Raw genomic sequence first — 19301 nt, forward strand, 5'->3', positions numbered from 1 at the left:
TGGCCAGGGGAGTGCCCAGAGAAGGACAGCGCGAACCTGAGCAGGGAGTCGATCCAATGTCTCCGGTACTGGCTCATCTGACCTTACAGCAGGCTGCTGAGCTACTGGAAATCTTCCAGGAGACTCCATCGCTGTGTTCAGCTAACCCTGGCAGGACTACCTTGGTGGAACATGTGATACGGCTAAAGGAGAGACATCCCATCCGCCAACTTTAACCTTACCCACAACACTTAGTGGGTAAGGTGCGACAGGAGGTGGAGCAGATGCTGGAGCTGGGAGTGATCGAGCCGTCCTGCTCTGAATGGTGTAGCCCGGTGGTCATTATCTTCAAGAAAGATGGCTCCCTACGTATCTGCATTGACTTCCGGAAGCTTAATGCCATTTCTGAGTTTGATGCTTACCCCATGCCCCGAATCGAGGATTTACTGGAGAAGATCGGAGCAGCCAGATACATCACTACTCTGGACCTGTGCAAGGGGTACTGGCAGGTGCCACTGGAGGAGTCGTCGAGACAGTACACCGCCTTCAGGACCCCTGCCGGCCTGTTCCAGTTCACAGTGATGCCATTTGGCCTACATGGGGCACCAGCCACCTTTCAAAGGCTGATGGACAAATTACTACAGGGGTGTGACCCCTATAGTGCCGCTTACCTGGATGATGTAGTGATCTTCAGCAACACCTGGGAGGAGCATCTGCAGCACTTATCCGAAGTCTTGGGAAGAGTTCATAAGGCAGGATTGACCCTCAACCCCACTAAATGTGAGTGGGCACGGCAGGAGACCCGCTACCTTGGCTACCAAGTGGGCAGGGGTGAGGTGCGCCCGCAGATGGATAAAGTGGAAGCTATCCAGAACTGCCCTCGGCCTCGCACTAAAAAGGAGATCCGGTCTTTCCTGGGGCTGGTTGGTTGGTACCGAAGGTTTGTGCCCCAGTTTGCAACCATTGCGGCCCCTCTTACTGCGTTGACCGGTAAGAACCAACGGAATCCGGTCATATGGACAGCAGAATGTGAACAAGCTTTCCAGGGGCTGTTAACCCTCCCTGTGTACGACCCCAGTTCTCTGGAGCCCGGACTTCAAAAAGAGGTTTTTGGTCCAGGTGGATGCCTCCAAAAGTGGCCTGGGAGCAGTGCTGGCTCAAGGGGACCCTGGAGAGGAACATCCAGTCCTATACTTAAGCCGCAAGCTGCTGCCACGGGAGACCAACTACTCGACGGTGGAAAAAGAAGCCTTAGCTATTAAGTGGGCGTTGGAAAAGCTCAGGTATTATTTACTTGGAAGAGAGTTTGAGCTGGAAACCGATCACCGAGCGCTCACTTGGATCCAGTCCATGAAGGATCATAACAGTCGACTCACCCGCTGGTACCTGTCACTGCAGCCTTTCAGATTCACCATTCGTCATGGACCAGGCAAGTTCAATGTGGTGGCAGATTATCTTTCCAGGTTGCCGCACATCGGCCACCTCCGGGTGGAAGGGGATGATGTGACGGAGTTACATCGTCCAGCCGCAGACAGCTGATCGGGGCGCATATACGCACCGCCACCATTAGTTCTAACAGGCACCAATAAACAAAAAGGGGTGAAGGGGGGGGGGATTTGGAGCAGCATAGAGGGTGGCCAACTTATTTCCCCTTACCTTGTTAATAAAGTCGGTCGAGGAGACGCGCTGTGATCTCCAATGATGCGGGATGATGCAAGCCGATGGTATGGTGTTCCGGGGTTTAAATAATGGGTTCACGTGGGCTTGGACGGTCACGTGAACTGCATCCTTTGTTTGGATTGTTTTAATGTTTTGTGAAACATTGTAGGCTGATTGGAAGTTGCCTAAGAGTCTGTATATACATGTGTGTTGTGAGACTACAGTGGGAAAGAAGCTGAGGGGGGACAGTGAGGATTAAAGTAATAATAAAGAAATGATTGTTACGTCTAGGGGGAGGAGCTACGGGATATAAGAGACAGGTCATACGGGGTGGGAGAGAGAGTCCAGTGAGCTGTTACAAGGAGGGTAACATGCAGGCTGGGTCGGGTATACAGACGTTTTGTTGACACTGACCCAAGTCAATTCTATTTGCTGTAAATAATTTTCTGTGCACTGGGGAGGCCGGCTAAATAAATTATCCACACTAAAAGACCTTACCGACTACGCCTGTGTTTGTTGTCCGGGAGAGGATTAAAAGAGAACCCCGCGACACTTGTAAAGGGGTGTTTTTTTCTCTGCAACTTTAAAAAATATGGAGGTGGCATTCTTGTTGAAGTTATTGTTAAACGCTTGTATTTTAAGACTCCTCAGGTGGTGAGTTTTCATAGAAAATAATTTGTGCATTTTTTCCAATATGACAAACATCCAGAGGTCCTCTTTATAAAGATACTACTGTGTATCTTTGTAGACCAGTCTGACTCAGTATGGAACGCTATTGCAATGATGTTTGCTATTCACAAAAAAAAAGGTGGAACCTTGAGAGGTGAAGAAGAGGACAAGACTAGTTTTTCTTTTCTGCTTTACAGAAACGTAGAAGTTGTTAACAGAAAGTGGGATGTCATATTAATTGGGTCCTTTTTAATTAGATTTTCCAAGTATTTCCTGGATTCAATGAAAGTCATTATTATTAAGAGAACCCATGCATAATTATATAATTGCCTGCTTTTCTTGATTATTTTTTAACTTAATTAGCTTCATTGTGGTAGTCTGTGGATGTACGTCATTGTTAAGTGATTAGTGAGCAAAAGAATTAAGTGACAGATTCACAAAAGATGAACCAAGTTAGGTTGGCAGGTTGTAAAGGCAAAAAGCCAGCTTAAATCCAGACTGAGGTAAACACATGCACACCACTTCCCAAATCTATTTCCTTTAGACCAAAAAAACAAGAAAGCTGCCAAAGAGAGTTCAGACTGTGCTGAAGATTAAAGGTGGTCATACCAAATGTTGACTTTTGAGCATGTTACAAATATACAAACTCCTTTTTCCCATTACTGTAATTCCATTTATGTTTGTTTGTAACCTCCCAGACTAGAGTGTGAGTGATCTTTGTTGGATCTTCAGCTTCCATTATTTGTACACAATCTGTGTGACTGGATTAGTGAAGTTCTTTGACCTTTAAAGATGGTTTTGCAGACCAAAGGTCTTTCATTTTATCTTTTTTTCTACTTATAGAATTTATAGTGCGAAAGCCAACTGAATCTAGACTGAGGTACACGTGGCGTTAATATAAATGTTTAAAAATTCCATTTCAGCAATGAAATTTGTATGATTTGTGCATATTTTACAAAAGATATGTGTTAATGAATCCCTCACTTTTTAGAGGACTTTTATAATGAATTCTTACATTTGTTTTGACCATTGGCCTTATTATATATTTATAACCTGTTATCAAATTGTCAATATTGGAATAAAGAGGATTTGCTGTGCAAAAGTTGGGCCAACACTCACTTATTTGTTTCGCTTCCAAGGGGCCATACTTGAATGGATGAATTAGTGTTGTGTATACACTAGGGGTGCAACGATACACAAAAGTCACGGTTCGGTTCGATACTTTGATGTCACGGTTCGATATTTTTTCGATACAAAAAAATTTTCATGCCTTTTTAATTTGTCATTTATTAAAATTATAAATATATATTTTAACTCAAAAGTATAGTTTTTAAATTTAATGTTGCTGAAACAACAAAGTAATAAAAAAATAAATCTATCGATCAAGAAATCACTCATCTTTGGAAAAGATTCAATTCAATTCAATTCAATTTTATTTATATAGCGCCAAATCACAACATAAGTCGCCTCAAGGCGCTTCATAGATACAGAGAAAAACCCAATAATCATATGACCCCCTATGAGCAAGCACTTTGACAACAGTAGGAAGGAAAAACTCCCTTTTAACAGGAAGAAACCTCCGGCAGAACCAGGCTCAGGGAGGGGCGGCCATCTGCTGCGATCGGTTGGGGTGAGAGAATGAAGACAGGATAAAAGACATGCTGTGGAAGAGAGACAGAGGTTAATAAAAGATATGATTCAATGCAGAGAGGTCTGTTAATACATAGTGAGTGAGAAAGGTGACTGGAAAGGAAAAACTCAATGCATCATGGGAATCCCCCGGCAGCCTATGTCTATTGCAGCATAACTAAGGGAGGATTCAGGGTCACCTGGTCCAGCCCTAACTATATGCTTTAGCAAAAAGGAAAGTTTTAAGCCTAATCTTAAAAGTAGAGATAGTGTCTGTCTCCTGAATCCAAACTGGAAGCTGGTTCCACAGAAGAGGGGCCTGAAAACTGAAGGCTCTCCCTCCCATTCTACTTTTAAATACTCTAGGAACAACAAGTAGGCCTGCAGAGCGAGAGCGAAGCGCTCTAATAGGGTGATATGGTACTACAAGGTCATTAAGATAAGATGGGGCCTGATTATTTAAGACCTTGTATGTGAGGATTTTGAATTCAATTCTGGATTTAACAGGAAGCCAATGAAGGGAAGCTAAAACAGGAGAAATATGCTCTCTCTTTCTAGTCCCTGTCAGTACTCTTGCTGCAGCATTTTGGATTAGCTGAAGGCTTTTCAGTGAGTTTTTTGGACATCCTGATAATAATGAATTACAGTAGTCCAGCCTGCAAGTAATAAATGCATGAACTAGTTTTTCAGCGTCACTCTGAGACAGGATATTTCTAATTTTAGAGATGTTGCGCAAATGGAAGAACGCAGTCTTACATATTTGTTTAAGATGTGCATTGAAGGACATGTCCTGGTCAAAAATGACTCCAAGGTGTGAAGAGGACTCTCCATTTACATGAACAAATTGGAGTCTATTAGATAGATATGATAAAACAGAGTAAAACAGTGAAATGTGGATTGTTAAATATTAGGTCTCTCTCCTCCAAGTCTCTGTTAGTACATGACTTAATAATTGATCAACAAATTGATTTACTCTGCCTTACAGAAACCTGGTTGCAGCAGGATGATTATGTTAGTTTAAATGAATCAACACCCCCAAGGCATTCTAACTACCAGAAATCTCGAAGCACAGGCCGAGGGGGCGGTGTGGCAGCAATTTTTCACACCAGCCTATTAATTAATGAAAGACCAAGACAGACTTTTAATTCATTTGAAAGCCTGATGCTTAGCCTCGTCCACCCCAACTGTAAAACTCAGAAACCAGTCTTACTTGTTATCATCTATCGTCCACCTGGGCCTTACACAGAGTTTCTGTCTGATTTCTCAGACTTTATATCTAATTTAGTTCTGAGCTCAGATAAAATAATTATTGTGGGTGATTTTAACATCCATGTAGATGCTAAAAATGACAGCCTCAACATGGCATTTAATCTGTTATTAGACTCAATTGGCTTCTCTCAAAATGTAAAAGAACCCACCCACCACTTTAATCACACTCTAGATCTTGTTTTAACATATGGCATAGAAACTGAACTTTTAACAGTGTTTCCTGAAAACCCTTTCCTGTCTGATCATTTCCTGATAACATTTACATTTACAATAATTGATTACACAGCAGTGGAGAGTAGACTTTATCAAGGTAGATGTCTTTCTGAAAGCGCTGTAACTAAGTTTAAGAATATAATCCACCCACTGTTATCATCTTCAATGACCTGTACCAACATAGAGCAGAGCAGCTATCTGAACGCTACCCCAACAGAGGTCGATTATCTTGTTAATAATTTTACCTCCTCACTACGTACGACTCTGGATACTGTAGCTCCTGTGAAAACTAAGGTCTCTAATCAGAAGTACCTGACTCCGTGGTATAATTCTCAAACACGTACCCTAAAGCAGATGACTCGTAATCTGAAGAGGAAATGGCGTGTCACAAATTTAGAGGATCATCATTTAGCCTGGAGAAATAGTTTGTTGCTTTATAAGAAAGCCCTCCGCAAAGCCAGAACATCTTACTATTCGTCATTGATTGAAGACAATAAGAACAACCCCAGGTTTCTCTTCAGCACTGTAGCCAGGCTGACAAAGGTCAGAGCTCTTTTGAGCCAACCATCCCTTTAACGTTAACTAGTAATGACTTCATGAACTTCTTCACAAATAAAATTTTTATCATTAGAGAAAAAATTACCAATAATCATCCCACAGATGTAATATTATCTACAGCTACTTTTAGTATCATTGATGTTAAGTCAGACTCTTTTTCTCCAATTAATCTTTCTGAGTTAACTTCAATAATTACTTCCTCCAAACCATCAACGTGTCTTTTAGACCCCATTCCTACAAAACTGCTCAAAGAAGTCCTGCCATTGATTAATGCTTCAATCTTAAATATGATCAACCTATCGCTAATAATTGGCTATGTACCACAGGCCTTCAAGGTGGCTGTAGTTAAACCTTGACTCAAAAAGCCATCTCTGGACCAAGCAGTCTTAGCTAATTATAGACCAACGTTCCTGTCATATCAATGTCATGTTGACCATAATATCCTATTAGAGCGATTAGAACATGCTGTAGGTATTACAGGTACTGCGCTGCAGTGGTTTGTATCATATCTATCTAATAGACTCCAATTTGTACATGTAAATGGAGAGTCCTCTTCACACACTGAGGTTAATTATGGAGTTCCACAGGGTTCAGTGCTAGGACCAATTCTGTTTACATTATACATGCTTCCCTTAGGCAGCATCATTAGAAGACATAGTATAAATTTTCACTGCTATGCAGATGACACCCAGCTCTATCTATCCATGAAGCCAGATAACACAGACCAATTAGTTAAACTGCAGGAATGTCTTAAAGACATAAAGAGCTGGATGCCCGCTAACTTTCTGCTTCTTGATTCAGATAAAACTGAGGTTATTGTACTCGGCCCTGAAAATATTAGAAATATGGTATCTAACCAGATTCTTACTCTGGATGGCATTACCTTGGCCTCCAGTAACACTGTGAGGAACCTTGGAGTCATTTTTGACCAGGACATGTCCTTCAATGCTGGACTACTGTAATTCATTATTATCAGGATGTCCAAAAAACTCACTGAAAAGCCTTCAGCTAATCCAAAATGCTGCAGCAAGAGTACTGACAGGGACTAGAAAGAGAGAGCATATTTCTCCTGTTTTAGCTTCCCTTCATTGGCTTCCTGTTAAATCCAGAATTGAATTCAAAATCCTCACATACAAGGTCTTAAATAATCAGGCCCCATCTTATCTTAATGACCTTGTAGTACCATATCACCCTATTAGAGCGCTTCGCTCTCGCTCTGCAGGCCTACTTGTTGTTCCTAGAGTATTTAAAAGTAGAATGGGAGGGAGAGCCTTCAGTTTTCAGGCCCCTCTTCTGTGGAACCAGCTTCCAGTTTGGATTCAGGAGACAGACACTATCTCTACTTTTAAGATTAGGCTTAAAACTTTCCTTTTTGCTAAAGCATATAGTTAGGGCTGGACCAGGTGACCCTGAATCCTCCCTTAGTTATGCTGCAATAGACATAGGCTGCCGGGGGATTCCCATGATGCATTGAGTTTTTCCTTTCCAGTCACCTTTCTCACTCACTATGTATTAACAGACCTCTCTGCATTGAATCCTATCTATTATTATACCGCCCCTCCCTGAGCCTGGTTCTGCCGAAGGTTTCTTCGTGTTAAAAGGGAGTTATTCCTTCCCACTGTCACCAAAGTGCTTGCTCATAGGGGGTCATATGATTGTTGGGTTTTTCTCTGTATCTATGAAGCACCTTGAGGCGACTTTTGTTGTGATTTGGCGCTATATAAATAAAATTGAATTGAATTGAATTGTTCCCACTAGTGCTGTCAGCGTTAATCTCGTTGAAATGACGTTAACACCACAACACGGCAAATCTCCGTTAACGAGCTACTGCGGATCGCCCCGTGCGTGGGGCTGGACGGCGTCAACATGTTAACGAGCAAACTGCGCTAACGCACTAGTTCCCACCAATGTAATTGAGCATTGCGTGGCATATCCGACATACTGTTTTACTTTTGTCCACGAACCGAAAGCACTGTATCGAACGGTTCAATATCGAGTATTGTTGCACCCCTAGTATACACATAACAGACAACTTAGCAAAAGAACAATTTTAAATTACATCTTTAGGCTCTTTGTTAGTAGAAGCCTGTTACAAGTTATTCACATTCATTTCTTGAATCTATGAAAAATGCCAAGATAACAAAGTCTGAGGGTATAAAAAGTACATCTGCACTAACAAGGGGATTCCTAAAGACCTACTGAATAAGATCTTGGCATATCTCAGAATGGTGTGCAGTCTCGCTTTTAAAATGGGCGGGAACTTGATAAATGAAGGACAAAATATTGACAGGACTAAAAAATGATCTACAGCAGAGAAATGTTTGAAAGCCATGTTCTTAAGACAGAAGAAACAAATACAGCAAATACCTGACACAGTAACTGAGAGGTGCTTCCGGCCCTTCAGTTGATCCATGTACTGTTCTCTGAATCCTCATTAGAAATGGTCTCAGTGAAAGGGTGACTATCAAGAAGTCATTATTAACTGAGAGAAATAAGGAAAAATGCTGAGAAATTCCAAATTAAAGAAAAACCAGAATGAAAATCTGTGGCAACGGGTCTGATAAAGTGATAAAATTATCAAGTAATTGAAATGTATTGGTTAAAATCATCACCAGTATGCACAAAGGAGGTCAGGAGAGAGGTACATCAGTGAATGTCTACAGACATCTGTAAGACATGGTGGACGGTGTGCTGTGGTCTGCATTTGGAGATCTTGTCACACTTAATGGAAATATGAACTCAGACCCCCTCCAGATTTTATTGCATGGTGACCTCACTTTTCTGATTAGCAATAGGTTCATTTTTCAACATGTCATTTAACCCAAATATAGCCCCATTGCCTACAATCATAGCTACATAGATGGAACACTGGATCAGTCATGGATGTAGCCTACACTGTAAAAAAAAAACGTGCTGTTTTTACAGGAAAACCCTGGCAGCTGGGGTTACCAGGGACTTCCTGTAAAAACGCTTTACAGATGCAACTTGTAAATTGATTTACAGTGAATGAATCTCAGATTAAAACTGTTAAATCTACAGGAAAAAGAAGTTAATTTCACACATAGATGTGATATATAAATACACTATTTCCTGTATCTTTTACAAGTAATAAATGCTTTTTGTGGATCCATAAACTGCAAAATTAACAGGGAAATATCGTACAAAGAACTAATTTAAAATGGTAGAACTACGGTGAAACTGTGCATATTAAATGGAGCTGCTCTGTAAATTATACATAAAATCTATGCTGAATATTATATGTTTTAATGTAAAATTTTAACCATAACCCAGCAAATTTCTTACTGCTACGCCTACACCCAAACATGCAAAAATACACATGAGAAAACACAAGAGAGGAAAATATCACTTTTGGGAAATTTATTTTGCAGCCACATTAGCAAAATGACAGCAAATGGATCCATTTTTCCAACTAACACAATATGCAAGGCACACAGCAACTACACAATTCAATCAAAATATAGGCTATAAAAGCTGTGGAACATTCCTGCAAAGCAAGAACCATGTTCATGAAACAAGCATTTTTTCTGGTGGAGGGTCTAACAAGACCCTCCACCAGAAAAAGTTAAATAACCTGTTAAGACTTTAAAACAAAAAACACATATTGTGCCAAAAATGATCATAATCACCGTGCAACGCAACACGCACCCTGCTGTCACCACAACCATGGCCCTGGTCAGAAAACATCAGCAAAACCACGTGGTGAAACAAACCTACACATGTGGTCTAGAAACACTGCAGTAGCAGCATGTTGTTTTTTTTCTTTTCTTATGTAAATAAAGAACATTCCTACAAAGAAAGAACATCTTCATGAATTGGCTTCATGCATTCGACCAGTAAAAGGTTCCAGTACACATTGTGGAACAAAATTAACAAAGTAAAACTAACAGTCCACAGAGAGTCAAGATTTAGGCTTAGCGCCACTCGTGGTCGGCGAGATCCTAAATCAGGGTGAGGACTCGAGGGTTCACACTGAGACGACGCTTTGAGTTTTTGTTCTCTACTTTGGTTCCTTTTTCTGGGTTTATGGAGAAGAAACACCTGTAGAATAACAATCATATAAAAGTTTATTAAGCATTTTTATAATTGATCAGTTAAAATACACATACAAAGTAAGTAAAAATTAAGTATATACATATATATACAGTCATGGCCATGACCACGTTCAAGACAAAGTATAACCAAAATGCTGTGGGGAAGTGAACAATGCATGGTCAAAAGTATTGGCACCCTTCATGAGTGTCTTCTGCAGTGATATGTCACACTTTAGCATTGTTAAAATCCAAAGCAAAGGTTATAGGTAGTCAGACGTCAGTTGACGCTTGGTCTAGCCCTGAGTCTCGGCCAGGCTTGGACCCAGATTCAGACTGTTAATGTATTTAAAAAAAACCAAACAAACAAAAAAAACAACAACAAAAAACAGAAAAAACAACTGAAACCGGCTCCAAAGCCGACCGAGACTCAGAGCCAGACCTGGACTCGAACCACATCAAAGCCAGACTCCAGATCCCAGAGTCTCAGTTATGAGAAATAACAAAGCCATATTTGTTCACCTCTGAAGAAACTCTAAAGTGGAAGCCAGCTCAGATGGATAATGGATGTTGAAATTGTAGTAGCTCCCGAACATGAGGCACAGTGCAGAAATGAAGGAGGATATGTTTGTGCTGACGAGGTGCCGATCAACACTCAGCATGTATCTTCTTGAGGAATAACAGGACTGTCCTGTGAAGAAATTATTTAACAGGTTATATCAATAAACACGGCAGTCACATGACATTCTATAAAAAATGCACTTAAAAAAAAAAGAGAGAGAGAGAGCTATGAAACAGACTTACCACACATGATAATAGTGGGTGTCAGAGGCACTTGCTCCAGTTGTACCTCATCTGCCAGACATGTATCTTCAACACAGAGAAGCATGGACTCCTCCTTCTCTTCAAAGTAGCTGAGTAGCTGTTTAAGGTAAAAGAGACACATGTTTCTGAGATAAGAATGACTATCCTTCTCTGGCATATCACTGGCTGAACTAGCAGATGCCATGGTTTCATGTGTGTTTTCTGAATAGTCTGTACTGTCATTTGGGGGCTGAGGACGAGATTCCTTGTACATGTCATCAATACCATCTGGGGAACAAGCTTTATGCTTCCTACACATGTGAGAAGTAAATGATGACTTTTTTGTAAACATATGCTTACAACCACTTACTGGACATGACACAGACCTGCCCCCTGCAATATGATCATTTAAGTGAGACACTAGCTCTTTCACTGTTTGAAAATGGCGGGCACATAATGAAACTGCACATTTTAAATCTGCAACAAGAGCTTTAGGAGTAGCTTGAAGTGCAGGTGCATTGTGCACACGATAAAAATGCCCCTTGAAAGCAGAGTACGTGGTGAATGTTTGGCTGCAATTGGCGCCAACACATTTAAAAATACAACAAGGCTCATTCTTATGCACTCTGCAATGTAGTACATAGCCTCTTAATGTGACCAATACCTTTTTACAAAAGACGCAGATGATCATTTTTAGTATTTCTAAAGTTTGCCTGTGCTTTTCAGCTGAACTAGCATGCTAGCGCTAGGTTATGAGCCTTGGTCTAAATATCAACTGGTGCTTTTATCTCGAAAAAAACGTCGCCAAGATATTGAACTTACCGTGCAGACTTTCTGACGAACAAACACAGATCCTCAAAAAACACTTGAAATCGTATGTTTGTAATTTGTCCTAACAACGTAGTTGCTGAAAGTTCGATGTTTTCTTCTCCCGTCTTCTCTCTCGTGCTGGCTCGTTAGCTATAGTCGTGAACTAGGCGCTCTTCTCCTCCCGCCCTCACATCATTATCCAATCAGAGACGAGCTTCAGATGCACATTCAAAATTAGGCGCGCTCAGTGCAACTGTGAGTGGCCTGAAGTAGCTTACAGCTCTGTGGAGATGAGGCACCATAGAGATCCTATGGGAGGCACTGTAAGTTTGTTTAGCCTTTAATAATGAGACATTGCTGACCTAACCCAAAAAAGTATTCTAGTCTAAGTATCACATTGCAATTAAAAGAAACATAAAGAATACAAGCATTATGACAGAAGCATTACTTAGTCGTTAAATAATAATTTCTTATTGGTTACCCTACAATAGGCTGCAAATGATTTAAGAAAAAAACATGATGTAAACAATTTTAATTGTATATTTTTATATAGCCTATAAATGGAGAGGCAACCTATCAGGTTCACAATGACATCTTCTGTGAAAACATTTTTATTAGTCCAATCCATGACTTTGCATCATTTCATGAATCATGTTAAAAGTAGGCCCACTACATCCATGCAGTTGTAAAGTGACTTACATATACGTCATGTGTTTTTAAGAAAAACTGACTAAAACTGTGATTTTTACAGTATTTGCATGTCAAATTAACATGATTGTTTGGTTATGAGTATTACAGTGTTTCACTGTTTTTATTCACAGTATTTGTAGTTTTAACCAATAAATTTGATTATAATCACACATTCATGTTGTAAATATAACAGGAACATTCTGTTTAAAGGTTTACAATAATTCACTGTGATCGAAACAGGAAAGTTGTGTTTTGGGGTTTACTATACATTTCTGTAGGGGTTTTACATGGTTTTTATGTCAATTTCACTGCCCTTTTTTACAGTGTACATAACAGAATAAGGTTGATTAAACGACAGATTTTCTTTAAAAATTAAGAACCGCTAACTTGAACTTGACACTGATTCACACAGTTATTTTACTAAGGAGTGTAGAAAATATCAAAATAAATATCAAAAATAATAAAATAATAAAAAAAATAGATGTAGACTCTGCTCGTCTGGTAATTGCCAGACCTCATCACAGTGTATTTTGTTTTATTTTTCATGAACATGTTTAATTTTTTCCAACATAGTTGCCTACTGGTGTTCATCAGATATATAAAATAGCTGTATTTCACTCCCACTTTTATCAAACTCAAAGTCACCGAACAACACAATCTTGCCCAGTGGCTAGAAAGAAAATAAAAAAACACAAAAAACCCACAGACAGACCAACTAGCTTTGACACGAGTAGATGGCTGGTGCACTGTATAACTTTCAGGCTCAATGTAGCTTTCGCAGCAAGCTTCTGCCTGACTGGCTGGATACAGAATCCTCACTATCATTTTTTACATTCTAATATCTTCCATAAATGCCTTTTTATGTTCATTTGGCTTGAGGCGCTCTGAAAAAATACTCAGGCACTGTGCCTAAGCCTTTCTGTGGTAGTGGAAACTGTAGATTAGTTGGAAGCTGACAAAACTGAATATAGAGGAGAAGTATGAAAGACTTCATCATACCTAACCTAGAGGCATGTTTTGTAACATGGGTAAATTTTTGCCTTAAGCAAATTCAGTGCCGGTTGAATTGTGCCTCCTGCGCATTTTATGAAGCCTTTTCCTGATTTAGCAGTGCAACATTCTTACTGATTGATAGACAGTATGTTCAACGGCATCTGCTAATTGTCACATCAATTTTTTTTGTAGGCAAGAATTCCCCTAATTATTCCACACTTAGTCTGCTGAAATCACTTCACATCATCGGAAATACTGCCACCCCTTATTGCTAATTGATAGCACATGTGTCATCTTGTCATGCTGCTTAGACACTCCCAGTCAGCTTAAAGTGAGCCTAAAAAAACATGGAAGGTGTGCTACGATATTCCAAACTTTCATCAAATTCCAATCAGCAACGTCTGAGATATCTGATCTGTAGTCCAAATAATCAGGCATTGTTACTGAGCAGCCATTCCCCTTACTCATATTAACATCCATCTTTTCTCAGCAGCAGTCATATTTGCACACACACACAGACACACACATACAGAACGCCTTGGTAATTTGGCGAACCGAGCTGACATAAAAATCACCAATCAGAAAATACTTTTTGAATAAAATTCAGCCTCATGAAACATCTTTTATACCTTTAGAGCAATTTGCTGGGGTACAGTCAAAGAAATGGAACATTCATGAACAGAAATATTTTCCAAGAGGTAAGAAATACACAGCGGCGGTGTCAGATATATCTGCGTATACTGAATGCTACATTGTCCTTTTTTATCTATTGAAATCTAAGGCCTACAGCTACTGATCATTGGAGAAGTATCAACCTTTTAACTAAAAAGATACTTGATATGACTTCATATGACAGGCAAACTGTGCAGTAACACAGCGTTTTGTCATCGTTACTGTACACAAACTGACCTGGAAGTCACCTCGCACCTTGAACTATGTTATAGCATAAGTGACTAGACTAAGTAGAGCAGTGCAAAGTAAGTGGCACTTCTCTACGTCAGACAAAAATACACATTGACTACTTGACATTAAAAAAAACGGAGTTAGCCCCTTGACTCTGTCAGTGGTGTGATCAGCCTTGTGTGTATTAGACGCCTGAGGGAGGAATATTTCATCGGCATTACGGACTCGACAGAATCTGAAATCAAAGCAGCGGACCCCTGCCTTCACTTGCCCGCCACTGGGACATTTCCCCCTTATCTTAGCTGTCTTCAGCACTGGGAGGCAGACGTGACTGTAAATGGCAACCTGCCCCCTGAAAATGAGTGTAATATCTGTGGCTTGGCTGAGCAGCTTTTGCCCTGTAGCATCCACCCAACATAGTAACTTCTCAGAGAGCAATGCTCTCTTCCAGGCCCTGCCTTCTTTTTTTTAATCAGTTTTCCAGAGTCTGGCAGTGTGCACAAGCAGGTCTAGGTGAGGGGAATTAATTTTATATTCTGGCTGTCAGCCTACCAAAGTAACATCAGCAGCCCCTGACCAAAGTGCACTGTTGAATATGAGTCATATGTTTTCCAAGGTGTGATACTTGACATGTCATACATATATATACTTGTACTCACCAGTCACTGCATCAAGCACGCTTTGCTAGGACTTGGTTGAACCCCATTTCTCCTTCAAAGGTACCTTAATTTTGAAACTTTAACTCCAGGCTGGACAAATCTACACCACAATTCAAAAGTTTGGACACACCTTCTTATTTAATGTTTTTTCTTTATTTTCATGTTTATTTACATTGTAGATTCTCGCTGAAAGCATCTATGAATGAATGAAAAACTAATAAAATTATGTAATAAACTAAAAAGTGGGAAATAACTAAAAACATGTTTCATATTTGAGATTCTTCAAAACAGCCACCCTTTGCTTTGATTACTGCTTTGCACACTCTTGGCGTTCTCTCGATGAGCTTCTTGAGGTAGTCACCTAAAATGGTTTTCCAACAGTCTTGAAGGAGTTCCCAGAGATGCTGAGCACTTGTTGGCCCTTTTGCCTTCACTCTGCAATCCATCTCATCCCAAACCATCTTAATTGGGTTTAGGTAAGGTGACTGTGAAGGCCAGGCCATCTGGTGCAGCACTACATCACTCTCCTTGTTCAAATAAGCCCTTAGACAGCCTAGAGTTTTGTTTGGGGTCATTGTCCTGTTGAAAAATAATTGATGGTCTAACTCAGGGGTGTCCAACTAGATGTGTCCTTGAGCCAACACAGCTGATTTAAAGGCTAAATTACCTCCTCAACATATCTTGAAGTTCTCCAGAGGCCTGGTAATGAACTAATCATTTGATTCATTTGTGTTAACCCAGGGTGATATCTAAAACCTACAGGACACCGGCCCTTGAGGCCTGGAGTCGGACACCCTGTTATAACTAAACGCAAACAAGATGTGATGGCATGTCAGTGCAGGATGCTGTGGTAGCCAAGCTAGTTCAGTGTGGCTTCAATTTTGAAAATTGAACATTGTCACCAGCAAAGCATACCCCACACCATCACACCTCCTCCTCCATGCTTCACAGTGGGAATCATGCATGTAGAGACCATCCGTTCACCTTTTCTGTGTCGCACAAAGTCATGGTGGGTGGATCAAAGATCTCAAATTTGGACTCATCAGACCAAAGCACAGATTTCCATTGGTCTAATGTTCATTCCTTGTCTGTCTTGGGCCAAACAAATCTCTTCTGCTTGTTGCTTTTCCTTGGTAAAGGTTTCTTAGCTACTTGACCATAGAGGCCTGATTCACGCAGTCTCCTGAACAGTTGATGTAGAGATATATCTGCTACCGGAACTCTGTGTGGCATTTATCTGGGCTCTAAACTTAGGTACTATTAACTTACGATTTTGGAGGCTGGTGACTCAGATGAATGTATCCTCAGCAGTAGACTTGACTCTTGGTCTTCCTTTGCTGGGACGGTCCTCATGTGAGCCAGTTTCAGCGTAGTGCTTGATGGTTTTTGCAACTGGACTTGGGGGCCATTCAAAATTTTAGCAATATTCAGGACTGATGACCTTCAGTTCTTAATGCAATGATGCACTGTCATTTCTCTTTACTTAGCTGATTGTTAGAATTCATATTATGGTAAGAACCAGTTGTCAAATAGGGCTATCAGCTGTGTACCTTCCGCACAACACAACTGATGGTCCGAACCCCATTGAGAAGGGAAGAAATTCCACAAATGAACTCTGGCAAGGCCCACCTGTGAACTGAAAACCATTTCAGGTGACTGCATCATGAAGCTCAATGAAAGAAGGACAAGGGTTTGTAGTGCTATCAACAAAGAATCTAAAATGTAAGACATATTTAGAGCCATTTATCATTTTTGTCTTTGCTACATTATTCCATATATCTTGCGTTATAAATTTGACATCTTCAGTATGTATATGTAAGCAGTAAAAGCATGTAGTATGTAAGTAGTTAAGTAGTAAAAAATAAATAAATAAAAAACCTTAAATGAGAAGATGTGTCCAAACTTTTGACTAGTAGTGTATGTTGATATGTCATTTATAAAAAAATTCTCACCTTATCTCAATTAGTGTAGCACAGCTGACATCAAAACTTATAAGACTTGCCAATGTACTATTGTCCAATTCTGGGGATGGTGCAATTGTAAGTGAAGCTAAAATATAGGAACTTGCAGGAAATTCAGGAAATTTCAAAGTCACTTAAATTTCTTTCCCATTCTGATATTTATTTGATTGAGGTACCCTGCTGGGGTAATAGGCTGGCCAAAGGAGGAGATAGAAGCCACTGACATCAAGACAAGAAAGCTCCTTACCTTGCATGGAGGGTTTCACCCCAACTCCAGCACCCTGAGGCTGTACGCTAAGCGGAAGGAAGGGGGCTGGGGACTGGTGAGTGTCAGCACCACAGTCCAGGATGAGACAAGGAACATCCATGAATACATCACGAAGATGGCCCCAACAGACAGCATGCTCAGTGAATACCTCAGGCAGCAGAAACCCAAGAAAGTGGAGGAAGGCGAGGAACCATCATGGAAGGACAGGCCCCTGCACGGTATGTACCACCGGCAGATAGAGGAGGTGGCTGATATCCAGAAATCCTACCAGTGGCTGGACAAAGCTGGACTGAAAGACAGCACAGAGGCACTAATCATGGCAGCACAAGAACAAGCTCTGAGTGCAAGATCCATAGAGGCTGGGGTCTATCACATCAGGCAAGACCCCAGGTGCAGGCTGTGTAAAGATGCCCCAGAGACAATCCAGCACATAACAGCAGGGTGCAAGATGCTAGCAGGAAGGGCATACATGGAACGCCATAACCAAGTTGCCGGCATAGTATACAGAAACATCTGTGCCGAATATGGCCTGGAAGTGCCGAGGTCAAAATGGGAGATGCCCCCAAGCTCTTGCAACGGTTGTATAGGGATCGAATAGCCCGTAGCAATGGGCCAGACACCCCATACTCCTGCAGCACCTCCCACAGGACACCCCGAGGGACACGTTCAAATGCCTTCTCCAAGTCCACAAAACACATGTAGACTAGTTGGGCAAACTCCCATACGCCCTCAAGTATCCTTGAGAGGATAAAGAGCTGGTCCAGTGTTCCGCGACCAGGATGACAACCGCATTGTTCCTTCTGTATCTGAGTTTCGACTAGCGGACGAACTCTCCTTTCAAGCACCCTGGCATAGACTTTAGTGACATTGGGAAGGAAAAACTCCCTTTTAACAGGAAGAAACCTCCGGCAGAAACAGGCTCAGGGAGAGCTGACCATCTACTGCGATCGGTTGGGGTGAGAGAAGGAAAACAGGATAAAACACATGCTGTGAAAGAGAGCCAGAGATTAATAATAAGTATGATTCAGTGCAGAGAGGTCTGTTAACACATAGTGAGTGAGAAAGGTGACTGAAGAAGAAATACTCAATGCATCATGGGAATCCCCCAGCACCCTACACCTATTGCAGCATAACTAAGGGAGGATTCAGGGTCACCTGATTCAGCCCAAACTATATACTTTAGCAAAAAGGAAAGTTTTAAGCCTAATCTTAAAAGTAGAGATAGTGTCTGTCTCCTCAATCCAAACTGGAAACTGGTTCCAGGGGCCTGAAAACTGAAGACTCTGCCTTCCATTCTACTTTTGGATTCAATTCTGGATTTAACAGGGAGCCAATGAAGGGAACCCAATATAGGCTTTAAGACATTCCTGCAGTTTAACTAATTGGTGTGTTATCTGACTTCACACATATGTCTGTAAAGGTTCTCAGTCATCCAGGTCATCGTAGTCAAAGGAGCTTGCAAAGAAAAGCGTCTGGACTTCTTTAAGTTGCTTGAAGACGTTTCACCTCTCATCCGAGAAGCTTCTTCAGTTCTAAGGTCAAAGGAGCTTGCAAAGAAAAGCGTCTGGACTTCTTTATGTTGCTTGAAGACGTTTCACCTCTCATCCGAGAAGCTTCTTCAGTTCTAAGGTCAAAGGAGCTTGCAAAGAAAAGCGTCTGGACTTCTTTAAGTTGCTTGAAGACGTTTCACCTCTCATCCGAGAAGCTTCTTCAGTTTAAAGAAGTCCAGACGCTTTTCTTTGCAAGCTCCTTTGACTTCACACATAGATAGAGCTGGGTGTCATCAGCATAGCAGTGAAAATGTATACTATGTCTTCTAATGATACTGCTTAAGGGAAGCATGTATAATATAAACAAAATTGGTCCTAGCACTGAACCCTGTGGAACTCTATAATTAACTTTAGTGTGTGAAGAGGACTCCATTTACATGAATAAATTGGAGTGTACTAGATAGATATGATACAAACCACTGCAGTGGTTTGTATTATGCCTGTAATACTTACAGCATGTTCTAATCGCTCTAATATTATGGTCAACAGTATTGAACGCTGCACTGAGGTCAAGCAGGACAAGCACAGAGATGAGTCCACTGTCAGAGGCCATAAATAAGCCATTCCTCTGCAGATGATCTGTTAGCTGTTTGACAACTACTCTTTCAAGGATTTTTGATATGAAAGGAAGGTTGGAG

The sequence above is a fragment of the Maylandia zebra genome, linkage group LG23 (genome assembly GCF_041146795.1).
Source record: "Maylandia zebra isolate NMK-2024a linkage group LG23, Mzebra_GT3a, whole genome shotgun sequence".
Lineage (NCBI taxonomy): Eukaryota > Metazoa > Chordata > Actinopteri > Cichliformes > Cichlidae > Maylandia > Maylandia zebra.